The sequence below is a fragment of the Cryptomeria japonica genome, chromosome 8, assembly GCF_030272615.1.
Source record: "Cryptomeria japonica chromosome 8, Sugi_1.0, whole genome shotgun sequence".
NCBI lineage: Eukaryota > Viridiplantae > Streptophyta > Pinopsida > Cupressales > Cupressaceae > Cryptomeria > Cryptomeria japonica.
In genome coordinates this window covers 370,511,576-370,523,474 of record NC_081412.1, presented here as the reverse complement: position 1 = coordinate 370,523,474, position 11,899 = coordinate 370,511,576, and positions in this window count along the sequence as shown.

Genomic DNA, 11,899 nt, shown 5'->3' with positions numbered 1-11,899 from the left:
GTTCTATGAGTGCCTTGTTGGATTTGAAAATTTTCTAATTGATGATTGGATTCAAAGTTTTGCTGCTGAGTTTGCTAAAGGACCTGAAAGGGTATTTGAAGCTGTTAATAAAATTTTCCCAAAGTGACTGCTTCACTCTCTGTTTTTCCCTAATATTGATCATGTGCTAAAATAGAGACCCTATGCACTAAAGATAGTTCCTGAAGCACTACAAAATGTACCCTATGCGCTATGCTTCCTTTCCTACGTGCTACTTCATACTGTTTGATAATGAATTGGATGGATAGGTTATGCGCTAATATATCTTGATCATACACTAATGTTGGATATGAAAGCGCTATGTTATATCTTGAATGCGCTAGGTTGATGTTTGAATATGCTACAATGATGCTGATAAGCACTACTGAAAATTTCACCAGTACGATACTGATTGTGAGCTAAGTTGAGTGATGAAAGTGCTATATTTTGGTGCAAATGTGCTATTGAATGCTTGCGATGCACTAGGAGGTTGCTCCTATGCGCTAACTGTCCTAATTTCTTTGTTTTGGTATTTCCACTGTGTTTGAAAAATAACACTTGTGATTTGGATGGATGATTTTCTGAAAAATAATGATTTGAAAACACGACACATAGAAGAGATAACAATTTTGTCTATGCTAAACAAGTAGTTTATCTTCTTTTGAGGATGTGTTCAAATCCCTGATGTTTTCACTAGTTCGGATTACAATAAGATAGATCAAGCAGACTCTTTATTCAAGGGTCATCAACAATATCATAGCCCACTAGTCTCGATACTCTGTCAACTCAAACAACCTTGTCACCCCCTAAGGGGTGCCCATTTTTTTGCCTTTTGCCAAAAATTAACCCAAAGTGAATTGCTTCACAATTAAGTAGTTATCTTGGGAGATATATGGTGAGTGATCTTGGGGGCAGAATCTTCTCCACCCTTGCACTATGATATTGCCAATGTCTGGTAACTGACTTGGCTCAAAGCTTCTAATGCTAAAGTTTTTAATTAGGCTTCCATTCGGTCTTCAGTGAAAAACTCCCTTGGGAGACTCCGAACCTTTAGAACAAAGGCTTTACGTATCTTAAAGATACTGGGGGAAGACTAATCACTGAGCAAAACCGTTGAAGGGGACTTTCGTGAGCCTCCACTTTTGATTATAGTGGGTTGGAACACTTGGCGATAAAGCCGTTTCCCACTTTGGTCGTTCCCCTCTCACCGGCCATTAATGGCGCCCTAAGGGCAACTCAGGAGGGCAAGCCTTCTAAAGGATTTAAATGTTTAAAGTAAAAGAAAGCATAAGAGTGGTTTGGATTTTTGGTCACCCAATTAAGAGGAGAGCATACCTTCCACTTTCAAGACAAGGCAAGTAATATTATTTTAACCTTCAAGACAATGATTTTTAAAGTCTATTTGGAGATGTTTCTCTAACAAGCATGGTGTTCTTTTTAACTTGTCATAGCAAAATGTGTGAAGGTAATAAAATTATGAACTTTTGAAAATAAATCATTTTCAACCAAATGAATCACCAATGTAACAACAACGATCTTAATTATGAAAGCTTCTGAAAAGAGACACGTGAAGATTCTTTTTAAGATTTCCAAAACAAAGGTGAAGTTCGTTTTAACAAGCACCAAAGGACTATGATGTTCAATTTTAACTTTTTGCAAAGATTGGAAAGTTGTACTTGTTATTTTTAAACCCCAAAGAAAATGTTATCCTAGCTTGCATAAAAATATTTGAGTTTGTTGTTCCTTTTATCAATGCAATAAAGAAAAGATTGAGTTTTGTTTTAAGCACCAAAAGAGAAGAATGAAGTTAATTTCAAAACTCCAAAAGAAAATGTGAGATTCATTTTAAACCTTTGCAAGAAAAGGAGAAATGAGTTCTTTTTATTGACTTTGAAAGAAAGCAAAGAAAACTAAATTAATTCTCTTATGTTCTTGCACATAGTCTGTTAGCAAAAAACTCAAATCAAGATGGTGGGCTTCACAAGACTAAATTCTAATCTCGGTTACAAATTTTTCTTTCTCTCTGTCAGAACTACATGCTGGACTTCTGCATGGACACGGTACAGAAAGATACAAAAGCGCTAAAGGATGATTTCTACGCGCTACACTAATTACCTAACACACTACACTAATAACCCGACTCACAAGAAAGAAACCAAAAGGATTAAGTGCTAAAAATAAGCTCCAAAGTACTACAAAAAGGTTCTTATGCGCTAAACAGTGTGATGAACGTGCTACTTTTTGCCACAGATGTGCTAAAGAAAGTTCCCGACGAGCCAAAAGGGTATTTCAGCATGCTTGTAATCCTTGTCCTGCACAAAAAATGATGTTATTTATGGGGATGAGCCCCACGGTAGGTGCAAAAAATGTAGACGTATAAATTTGACCACTTTCCTAAATAAATATTTAATATTTATTTTAACCCCATTCCCCTTATTAATTAAATTCTATTTAATTAATTCTTCATATTCATCTATTTGATTGAATGAATTACTCAATTTATTTAATTAAATTCACCTAGGCCTTTTCTAGCCTTTAATTAAATAAATCACTTTATTTAATTAAATCCCCTCTCTCCCTTTTTAATTAAATTGATCCTTGCAAACAAACAAATATAATTTATTTATTAAATCTCCCACTTGTATTAATGCAAGTTGCATCTATTTTGTTGAAATAAAGTAATTTTATTTTAATTAAATCCTCCTCAATCCACTTGCATTTTCCTACATCTTCCACTTGCCTCCTAAACCCCTTCTAGATTCTTCTAATCCCTTCCAATTTAGCCTAATTCATCTCCTAATTATTGTCACACTCCTAAGAAAAGAGAAGTCACTTCTCAAAGTCTCCAAAGTCTTCAATAACCATTAAAGTCTTTGTGTCTTCAAATGGTTAACCTCTAAAGTCTTCCAAACCATTAAAGGAAACAAACTAAAAAAAAAACCAAAAAGAAAATAAAATCTAAACTACAAAAACCAAAAATTTGAACTACCAAAACACAAAAACCAAAAATAAATCCACCAACCTAGTGGAAAAAAAACACACGAAACTCATAGACACTGATGCACAAACTCAGGAGGTTAGAGATAAGAAACTCAAAATCTTGAATGCACAAATGAACGTCAAACAATTCGTTTTCACTATTTATAGGTACCCACAAGCCATCCATACAAAAGGCACTAAAAACAACCTCAGGAGGCCGAGGTTCTAAAATTTTAAGGTGGACAAACAAAAGAACACAAACACACCTCGGGACTCTGGGGTTTTGGAGTTCTGAGGTGAAACCAAAAATAAAATATTGGGAGTCCAGAATTCTACACTTCTGAGATTGACAAACAAGAGAATACAAATAACTCGGGACCCCGAGGTTCTGAGGTTCCGAGGTCCAACAAAAAAATGCAAAAACAAACAAGGTAAAGAGCACACTTTTGAACTCTAGGGTTCCGAGATAGAACTCAAAACAAAGCAAAGGACACTCCAGAACTCAGGGTTTCTGAGGTGTAAAAAGAGAAAAAAACTAAAAGAGACAAAAAAAAAGACAAAAGCAAAAGGGGACCCATATTTTAAAGGCAAAGAAAATGATGTGACTAGATATGCAGGGCATAACACTTCCTTCACAGACTTCATTTATCAAAATGTATGCCTTAATAACCAGGACAAAACAAGGGTCTACCAGACCCATAAGCACAATAACTCCAAGCACAATTAACACCCAACTCCAAGATAAAGCATGAATCAATATAATAATTCATCTATAGCAACCAATACAATTGATATAACTTCTCTAACTGATGGCATTGATACCGAAGCTTAATACAAACCAAGATAAGAACAACATAGGATTACAGATGAGGATCTTCCAGAAATGATTCAAGTAGATCATCTATGCCTTACTGAGATTCATATCACATTCATACCTATCTTCCATTTATGCTCGACCAATGATACCAAAACTTCTTTCAATAACTTGACACATCCAATCCTAATCGGATCATTGGGTTTGACATCAATGACAACATTCACACAAATCCAACAATCTCCCCCTTTATCATTGATGGAAAAACATCTCAAAAAGAATAAAATCATAAACATATCTACATATGACTCCCCCTTACTCATGTATATCCATTTACCTTTCTCCTATTCCATTTACTTTTCTACTATTCCATTTTCCTTTCTCCCCCTTTGACATCAAGGACAAAGGGTGCCTTTGATGAAAAAGAAAAGAAAAAAGAAAAGAATGTGCTCAATTGCAAAAGGAATGTCAAAATTGCATGCCAACCAAAAAGAACTCTCAATTTCTTTTCTTCAAAAATGTCTACTTATACTTCTCCTTAAGTTATAGGAGGAGAACCTTGCAAGAGCAAACAACCAACTTGATGCTAACAAATAAGTTCCTACCTTCCACCAACATGTCAACAAAATGAGAGAAACTGTCTAGAGTAGACAGATTCTTCTCATACTCAACTGTATGACCATGTTGTTGGCAAGAGACACTACATTAATGTTGAGATGTCATCATTTATGGCAACTCATATCAGATTTGGCATCCACAGTTCATGTTGTCATCATTCTGGAAGATTGATTGAAGATTTATTAAGTATATGCATGGTCCGGTGAGTAGACCAATGTATCTGGTAGAGTGTATAGTTTGTTGGTTAGCAGATTACTTTGGTTGAGTATTTTGCTTTGCAGATCTGGGAGATATAATGTGGATATGCAATTTACCTTATTCTAGGTTTGTGTCCCGTGTTGTTAAGTTTTGTGTTGGTTGGTAAGATTCGGTGGATTGGTTTTTGGATAGAACAGTGGTTATGTTGGCCATTTAGAGGAATTGATTATGTGTTTCATTGATGTTTTGTCATTGATGTCAACACTAGCTATTTTGGCTGGTTTACCGACACCCTTTTGGTCTAGGTAGGTTGTGTTATTTTCTGGTTGGATTATGATCAGGTATGATCTGATATGCTCTGGTATGTTTGGGTTATGGTATTGGCTTATTCATGCTACTCAGATTCATGTTCAATCAGTTGGTTTTGATCTAGTGATCGGATGCTATCCTATTTTTCTAGTAAGCCTGGTTTGTGGTTCCGATGAGGGTTTCACTGACAGAGCTTTGATGAAGATATTTGATGATATGCATAAGTGGTGTTGGTGCGGCTTCTAGTGGAGATTCAGGATGCTGATGGTGATCATGTTCGAGACTTGGCAGATTGGGATCATTGCTTTAGTGTGTGTGGACCTAAATTGGGTCCCGGTTTATCTAAGTTATGGACCAACTTAATGTAACGTGTGGATTGGACCTCTTTATGTGTTTCCAAGATGTCTTATTGGCTGGATATTATTTGTTTGGTCTCAGGTCGACATGTTTTGTAATTATGTAATTGGTTTATTGTCTGGTGGCTGACCTTATTGTTTATGGTCGAGGGTTTGTATATATATGATGTAAGATCTCATTGTAGATTATATGTGTGAGGATGTAATGAGCGAATAATGTAATAATCATTCAGGTAGAGGATTTGGTTGATCGTTGGTGATCGAGTTGGGTTTATGTAAGAGGATTTAGTCCTCTGGTATTGAGATTAACTGAAACTATACTCAGGCATAGGAGATGCTATCTTTGTAGTTCATTCATTTCTTCGGATTGTAGTCTGGATTTATATGCAGTCAGTGAGACTCCTTTTGTGATGAGTAGTGTGCTCTAGGTTGTTAGCCTTCCTGCAAGTGCAAGCTCCTCAATTGTAATTCACATACTTACTGCAAAAGTATTATTTGACTGTGGGTAGGATTCCCACCGTGGTTTTTCCCTTTACTGGGTTTTCCATGTACAAATCTTGGTGTCATGTGGATGGTATTTATTCTCTGATTCTTATTTATGCTTAATTGGTTTATCTGCTATTTCGGTCTTTGGTTTATGCATTCTGGTATTGATCTTTTGGGTTTTGGTATTAAAGTTTTAATTTCTTAAGGTTCCAGTAATCCGAGACAACTGATTGACCCCCCTTCTCAACTATCTTTTGGTTATTTGAACTGTCTAATAGGTTATCAGTGGCAACATGTGGAAATTCAGTATGCGGATATTGTGGATTGATTTTTTCAGTTGTTTGTATGTTTGAGGTTGGTGAGACGAAATGTGCAAAGTGTGTGGAAATTTTGTTTTGGTTTGCTTAGTTATTTTTGGATCGGGTTGAGCTGACTTGGTAACATGTTTCATGTTGCGTGTTATGCAGTTTGTGGGCCGACATGGAATATTTGACATAAAATTGGTGATGCAGATATATAATATGGATTTATTTGATCATTTTCAATATCGATGGTGATATGTGAAGTGTGTATGAGCAACTATGCGTAGTTGCACATGCTCGGTTGGAAGATTCTTGCTATGGTATAATATAGAATATTAGAATAAAGCAGAGTAGCAGAGCAGAGTGTGATCATGCCTTTTGTGCTTAATTAGAACTATACTTAGGCATTTGTTGATGCTATTAAATAGTTCAAACTCTCTTGTATCTCTTATAATCATTTTGTAAGGCAGTGAGCCTTTTGGGTTGTAGCCCTTATTGTAAACCTTGAATAGTGAGCTCTAGGCAGTATGCTTGAATGCATGTGCATTCCTCTATGTAATATTTTTATACTTTTAACAAAGTATATTGATATTATGGTTTTGAATCCCACTGTGGTTTTTCCCTTTATTAGGTTTCCATATAAAAATCTTGGTGTTGATGATCTTTGCTTTATGTTTCTGCACTTTAATTTCCTTCATATGAATTAAGCGGTTTGAAGGATATATTGATAAAGTTAATAGTTATGGAAAACTGATTCACTCCCCTCCTAGCGTTCCTTGATTCCAAAACAAGCAATACAAAAAAGTGCTTTAGCTTAGCTTCAACAATTTCCTTGACCTTCCAGAAAACACTCACAAAGTTCTCTTTGTCTTTGCAACAATAACAACTCAGCCTAAAGAGAATTTACCTTTTACCTTTTCTTTCCATCCTTGTCACTTCGAAAATCAAATGATTTAACCAAGGAACATAGTACTTCTTCAACAACTTCAATCTTTTCTTTATGGTTCACTGCAACAACCGACCATGAAAGACAATATATGTAAATTTTGCTAGTAATATCAATACAATCTCTCATTTTATTTATGCATTGAGATAGAGTCCTTTGTGCATCATTACATTTCTCTAACAAACTCTTCATATTATCAACATCTTCTTTTGAATCTTCTACATTAACAGGTCACTCAATCGATTTCTCTTTAACTATCTCAGATAGATATTCTGGAAGCACATCACCAACATATTCAACCTTAATATTGTTCTGGAGTAAATAATCTATCAGGAAATTCTCAATTCTTTCTGCCTCAATAGAAGTAAGCCATGTCTCTCCAATCTTCTTTATTCCATCTACACTACCAATGATTTCTAACAAATTAGACTCATCATCAGATTTAGATACTTTTACTTTCTGCTCTGCAAAAACCAATTCTCCCTTAGCTATAGGGTATTCTGGATCTTTAATCACAACAATGTTTTCCCTTTTTTTATCCTTCTTTTACTTCTTAGATTCCAAAGTACTAGAAGGCACACTCTTACCTTTTTCTCTTTCCAGAGGAAGAACCTTCCTTAGTTGAGCTAGTAGCAGGGGATACCGGATCGATGCTCCATATATCGAGAAATGATTTGAAATAGGAATGATGTACATATTCTCTCTTGTCCAATCTATTAAGATTTTGAAAGATTTTCCTAGCAACCGAGACTCCAGATTCCCATATCACACTCTCCTTAGCTAGAAGGGATCCCATAAAATACATAGCCAAACACACAAGTAATGATGCAAACTAGAAGGGATAATCTTGATCTCTTATCATCTTGATATTTTATAACATTTGATTCTTTAATAATTCACACAAATCAAACACATCTTCCATAGAAATCTTATGCGCAACATACATTGCAATAGCCAAAGTTGAACCTTCTCTATTTTTGAAATAAATCTCATAGGATATTCCATATGCTACATACCTCACAACAAGATTGATGATTTTGTTAATGAACAACACCCTCTGATTACCTGTCCCACTAGTTAGGGTTTCAACCTCTTTGTTTTTTACTGACTTCTTAATCAGTACACTCCCACTATCACACATGCTAGTAACAACTGAAATAATGTACTTCGTGATCAGATAGGGTTTATCCAACATGATACATTCATTCTGCATGTGACTCAAAATTAATCTGATTACATATTCATTATCGAACCACAAAAACTCACTCCATAAGTGGATTCCTTTGTGACTTAGCTCTTTAGCCTTCAAAAAGTCTACTTCACTAAGATTCCTTTCTATTTTTCTAGTCTTCTCTATGTCAAATTCGTCTAGCTGTACCCTTTTCTTCAACTGAAAACTTTCGCTGCTTGATTCTCTGACATCTATTTTTGATTTCATGCTTTCTCTACTCTTTTCTTTTGTGCTCTTTTAATTTCTTCTATTTCTCCTCAAACAATCCTTTTTTTTCACATAATGATGGAAATGACCTCTAATTGCCAAAATTTTCTTACCAATTTCTTCTAAGGTTTTGCCACCAAATAGTGTCTTATTGAAGACATAGGTACAAACCTTGAATTACTGGATAGCATCTCTAACACAATCATGTCAGATCGACGACATGAACTAACTGAGAAGAGGGGACCAAAAGATTTTCTTTGAAAAACTCCCCCTGAGCTTAAGTAATAAGCTTAGTTACTAGAGGAAGAGGTGTAGGCATTAAATTCTGGTATACTAGGCTTGCTTTCATTATTCACCTCCTTCTTTATCCAAACCATGACTTCCTTTTTCTTTGATTCACTAGCCTTCATTACATTCTTCTCAGTAGACTTGTCCATATTTTCATATGTGCATTGATTAGCATAATCTCAAAATTGCTTGCACTCATAACAACTAACGTTCTTCTGCATTGAATTTGTTGAATGTGTTCTAGATTTGCACTGATTATCTTTGTGACCATAATAATTGCATATATGACAATATCCATGAAAGTCACTCTTCACCTTATTTGCTCCAACCAGATTATGATTCAGACTCAACATGGTTTCTACAGTAATTTGCTTTATGACCAAACCTCTTGCAATTGTAACACTGAATTATTCTACAATTTTCAACCTTATGATGAAATTTATTGCATTGAAAACAATAATTATTAAATGATGGGTACCTTTGTGCATTGGACTGACAAACCAATAGTTTCTTTGAAGTAGATCTTTGATTTTGGGTTTCGCTTTCATGTTTCGATTTATCCTCTGCTTCCATCTTAACTTCTTTTCCTTTGTCTTTGTCATTTTGATATGAACATTCACTGGTTCGAAATTGAAGTCCAGTCTTGTCTAAATGAGCTTTCTACATGTTAATCAAATCTTACAAAAGTTTACTGCTATCAATAACCTTACTTTTTGCCTTCAACTTCTTCAATTCTTGTTCTAGTTTCTCACATTCATCGGTCCTCAACTTGATTTATTTATTTAGGGTTTCCTTTATCTTATTCCTCTCCTCAATCTTCTACATCAATTTTTTAACGGTTTCATTTGCCTACTTTAACTGATTGTTTTCTCAGCTTCAACACACATTCCTTTGCTACCTTCACATTCTATTTCAATTCCTCATTCCTAGACTCAACACTTTCTAGCTTTTCAATATATGTCTTCAATTCCTCAGCCAATTGATATTCTACGGCCATACTTATTGGTGCCATGATTTAACCAACAAGGATCTCCCTCAAGCGGTTAATATTTCAAGCAAGGGACCAAAGATCTCATACCAATTATTGAATTGGTTGAATGGACCAAAATACTAAGAGGGGGGTGAATCAATATTCCCACAACTACTAAAACTTTTACTGATATATCAATTTCATCAATTAAGCTCAACAACATGAAATATCAAATACATAATAAAGAAATAACACAACCACAAATTGAACAATGGATTTAATATGTAGGAAACCCAAGTGGGAAAAACCACAGAGTGTTATCTCTCAAGATAATCTAAATAATTATATGGTGTTTACAAAATGGGGTGGCTCACTATTGGATGGCTCACTGCCATATTACAAAAGCAGCTCACTGTCTAAATGCTCACTGCAATAGAATATAGTTGAACTAAAGAAAATTGCATCTCCTGATGCATGAGGTGAGTTCTAGATTAAGTTTAAATAACAACTCACAAAAGCTCACAATAGATCCAGTAAGAGATCACTGTACCACTATCCACAACTACTTGCAACAAGTCTAGTAAGGGATTACTTCACTGTTTCGTCGAACCAATTACTTGCAGCAGATTCGGCAATGATTACTGAAACACTATTTGCACTCTGACTTTTCTATATACTCCTTCGCTCATATACTGTTCCTCTTACTACAATTTCTCTATTGCTCGCATAACTCTTACTTTTCTATACCACACACACTCTGCTATCTTCTATCTGATACTTTTCACACACGCATATAATCAAACACACACTTTTTTTCCCCTTTTAAATTTATTTTTTCACACCTTCTATACACACACACATATGTATATGTATATATAGTATATATACACACACACAGATATATATATATACACACACACACACACACATATTTATATATATGTGTATGTGTATATAGTATATATACATACACACATAGACACAGAGACACACACACACACATTTACACACACACACACACACACACACACACACACACACACACACACACACATATTGGCATTATAACAGACAATGGGAGATTGTTGACATTTCAATAAGGATATTGAGAAGGTTGTTGATGATTATGGATATAACTGATTAAGGATGATTTACTGTCTTTATATTATTATTTTGTCATTGATGTCAAGAAATTGATTTTCTAATTCAGTATGATGTTCTGATTAATTAAAAAATAGGTTTTCAGGACCCGAAACCTTTACAACATAGAAAGAGAAAAAGCATCGAGAAGAACAATACAATAGAGACCGCAAACAAAAAGACTGGCCAAAAGACCAGCGAACAGAAAGAACAACTTAACAAAAAAATAGAAAAGAAACATGGAATGCGCTACACAACGATTTTCTTTAGTAGATCCTCTGCCTTTGTCACCAGCTCATCATAGGTGGCCTCGATAGCTTTCAGGTCTTCCAGATCCTTGTTTGGTTTCTTTTCCTTCCTCTTGCCTCTGGTACGGGCTCTGGGACCTTGAGCTTCCCATGTTCCTTCAGCTTCCAGTTCTAAGTCTTGGATTTCCTTTTCGTCATCCATCTTGCTGATAAGGGTGTGGGTGTTGTTGGCCGAGATCTTCAAGATACTTAGGCTCTATTCAATGATGTTCTTCAGGCACTCCTCAATTTTATCAACTTTGGTGACAGTGTCCGAGAGGGTTTTTTCCCTAGTGTTCGCAAGGCTTTTTCTGTCCAGCATCTCCTTTTCAATGTTCTCAAAGCTGGGGTTGAAAGCATCTTTGATGTCTTCAGCTTTGGCGATGGTGTTTTTCAGGTCCTCAATATAGTCAGCCATTGTATTTCCCTCCCCAATATTAATGGTTTCCAGAATCAAGACTCTATTACAGAGTTTCTTGTATTCATCCACAACTTTCTTGTAACCATTAATGAGCCACTCCATTGTTTCCATGAAACCATGCAAACCCTTGGGAGGAGGGCCAGATGAGGGAGCATCTTTTCCAAGGGTAACCTGTTCATCTTTGGGGATGTGGAGGGCAGAAATTGTGTCAGCAGCCCTGAGAGTCTCTTCCATAGTCTCCTTTTCCAGGCTGTGCTCAGCTTCCAGGGTCCTTGCTTGCTTGTCAGCTTCTGGTTCCTTGCCAGTCTCCTCTTTTTTCTTGTGCTTTT